Source organism: Canis lupus, chromosome 19 (assembly GCF_003254725.2).
Source record: "Canis lupus dingo isolate Sandy chromosome 19, ASM325472v2, whole genome shotgun sequence".
In the NCBI taxonomy this organism is placed as follows: Eukaryota; Metazoa; Chordata; class Mammalia; order Carnivora; family Canidae; genus Canis; species Canis lupus.
This window is the reverse complement of record NC_064261.1, coordinates 17,967,643-17,971,060: the sequence shown is the minus strand read 5'-3', so window position 1 is coordinate 17,971,060 and position 3,418 is coordinate 17,967,643. Positions and strand designations below refer to the sequence as shown.

The window sequence follows — 3,418 nt, the reverse complement described above, 5'->3', positions numbered from 1 at the left end:
TAAAAAGTCAAGACATTGTGTTTACAGCTTGTAATGCCTGGAATAGTAATCCATGGTCAGAAACAAGGTGGCAAGATCACAGCCTGTGCAGAGTCTGACTAGCTTAAAGCCCAAATTCTCAATTCCTCCTCCTTTCCTGCCAACCCCTCTTCCACTCTGGCTGACTTAACCTCAAACTTTAAACTCTTCCCTTACTCCTTTTGCTCCAGCAAACCCATCATATAAAAAGCACTGAACCAAGGAAATCTTCACTCACATCTTGATTCTTTAGGTAAGGAATTCCATTTTTATTTTCTCATATAAAAGAGAGCTAGTCCCATCATGGTTCCCTGATGCTAAAATAACAAAAAAAAAAAAAAAAAAAACATATTTTTCTTGCCTTTCTGAAATCTGGAAACCTCTTAAAATGTGTACATTTAATATGGTAGTGTTTCTTTTTTTTATATATCCCCAAAAGCTGTTACTAAATACATGGTGTATCTTCTAATTAATGGTCCCATAGCATTAAAAAGATACAGTTTGTTTTTGTTTTTGTTTTGCTCTTTCTCACAAGTTAATGTAAGGAATGAATGTGATAATTCTTGTGAAAACTTGGCAGTATATCAAGGTAGACAATAAAATGCCATGGGATTTTTTTTTTCCCTAGAGGGCCTCTTATCTCTTGAATGATGGTTCAAATGATTCCCAATGACATCCTATACAATAGACACATGAGGCCTTCTTTCCTAAAGGCACAATGTTATGAAGCTGAGTTCTATTATTGAAAAACTCTTTAATATCATAAAAGTGTCCTGATCATTAAAATAAAAAAGTGATAAAATACAAATATATGTTCTTACAAACATTAAAAGTAAACATAATATAAATTACATGTTACATATATTATATATATTAATTAATACATATTGAAAAGAAGCATTATATATGTTCCTTTAGGGATTTTTCTGCATGTCTGGGTTGACTAAAGTTTCTTAAAATATGAATCTAATGATATTTGGATAGGAAATATCTTCTTATTTTCCTAAATATCCCATAGAAAACATAGTTGGGCTTGATTACTCTGAGACTTATTAAGGTATGATGATTATTTTAGGGATGATGGCTCTTGGGTTTCTGGCAGACCAAGAAACAGGAAGGTTTGGGTACAAACCTTGTGAGTACCTCTCATTGATATGAGGTAAATAGCCCCCACTCTTCTTCCTGGTCTTTTCTTTAGAAAATTTTTATATAGGAGGTATTCTTTCTCAAGTGTCAGACTTCAGAATATACAGTGTCAGGGCTACTGGGGGTCTGACTATGTCATCATTTTCAGATTCCAAGAATTTATTTTCCCAAAGTTAGATGTAAATTTCTGGCAATCAGGATTCAAACTTAGAACCCCTGGTCCTGTGTCCTATGGGTATAAATATTTTTTGCAGCTAAAAAAAATATGTTATTTGTTGAATAACTACTATGTGCTAAATTCCATAGTAGGCATAAGATATGCAAAGATGAATACATGCTCTTACAGATGGATAAGGAAATATGATAAGGACATAAACTAGAAACTCACAGAAGAGAATTCCAAATTGTGAAAAACATTTAAATGTGTGTGATTTGCTAGCAATTAAAAATATGTTAAGAGTCTCCTTGGGGAGCCAGGTACAGGTGACCATGTGGCAGCTGCTTGAGCCAGGGGGCCATTCCTGTGAGCAATACTGTCAGATTCTTAGGCAGTCCTGCCCACCAGTGGGGGACTACAGATGCTGCTCCCAGTGGCAACTTCTGAAGATGTTTCCGTTCCTGAAAAGCCTCAGCTTAGATTTGTTGAAAGGGCACCACTTGTGCCAAAAGTGGGAAGAGAATCTAAAACCTTGGGTGACATATGGGGACCTTTACTGAAGCTACTGAGTTCACTGAAGGCAATTTTGCAATCTTGGCACTTGGTGGTGGTTACCTCCATTGGGACCATTTTAAAATGATGTACCTGACAATGAGCTGCTCTGCGGACCCCAAGAACATGTTTGCCTTATGGAGAGTACCACCTCCTTTCAGGCCTATCACCTGCAAGGGTATGAGACAGTAAGTGGGGGGAGGCAAAAGTGCTTTTGGTCACAATATGACTCCTTGTGAAGGCTGGCTATCTCATAATAGAGATGAGTGGGAATTGTGAATTCAAAGAGATACAAGGTTTCCTTGACTATATTGCTCACAAATTGCCCTTCTTGGAAAGGAGAAAAAATGAGTGGGGAATATCAGAAAGGGAGACAGAACATGAGAGACTCCTAACTCTGGGAAACAAACTGGGGCTAGTAGAAAGGGAGGTGGGTGGGGGGTGGGGGTGACTGGGTGACAGGCACTGAGGGGGACACTTGATGAGATGAGCACTGGGTGTTATTCTATATGTTGGCAAATTGAACACCAATAAAAAATAAATTTATAAAAAATAAAAAAAAACAAATTGCCCTTCTCAGCAAAGTCTGAGTGTATAAGACTCTAGAGAAGATGTGGAAAGATCAGGAGGAATGAGAACAGAACAACCAAACCCCTGTATCTTTCAGCATATAGCCACTGCCAACACTGACGATGTGGGAAGTCCTGAGCCCATATGACTTTACCCAGAAGGGGCAGTCCTGGGGCAAGTTCTGTATGCCTAGATGTGTGTAGTGATAATGTAAGAAATAAATGTACAAAGGTTACTGAGAGAAAAAGAATCTACACTTTTATTCCTCTCATTCTACCCTTAAAGTCTTTGGGTAGCTCTGATGTCTAACCAAGGAGCAGCATATGAGTAGATGATTTCTGAAAAACTGTACAATATCTGTTGATTTTTAAAAATCTTTTTCAAGTTTTTAAATTCCAGTAGTTAATACACAGTGTAATATTAGTTTCGTAGAATTTAGTGATTCAGCACTTACATACAATACCTGGTGTTCATCATAAGTACTCTTCTTAATCCCTATCATTCATTTAACCCATCTCCCCACCAAACCTCCCCTCCAGTAATCCTGTCTACTCTCTGTAGTTAAGAGTCTGTCTTCTGGTTTGTCTCTTTTTTTCTCTCACTACTACGTTCATCTGTTTTGTTTCTTAAATTCTACAGATGAGTGAAATCATGTGGTATTTGTCTTTCCCTGATAGACTTATTTCACTTAGCATAATACTCTCTAGCTCCATGTCATTGCAGATGACAAGATTTCATTTTTTATGTCTGAGTAATATTCCACTGTGTGTGTGTGTGTGTGTGTGTGTGTGTGTGTGTGTATCACATCTTCTTAATCCATTCATCAGTCAATGAATATTTGGGCTCTTCCCATAATTTGGCTATTGTTGATAATGCTGCTATAAACATTGGGATGCATGTATTCCTTCCAATCAGTATTTTTGTATCCTTTGGGTAAATACCTAGTAGTACAGTTGCTGGATCATAGAATAATCA

General features: G+C 37.2%; 1 pseudogene; it reads left to right on the top strand.

Moving 5' to 3' along the window:
* Window positions 1-1,098: 1,098 nt before the first annotated feature.
* Window positions 1,099-2,774, top strand: LOC112642712 (39S ribosomal protein L16, mitochondrial-like; annotated as a pseudogene).
* Window positions 2,775-3,418: the final 644 nt, after the last annotated feature.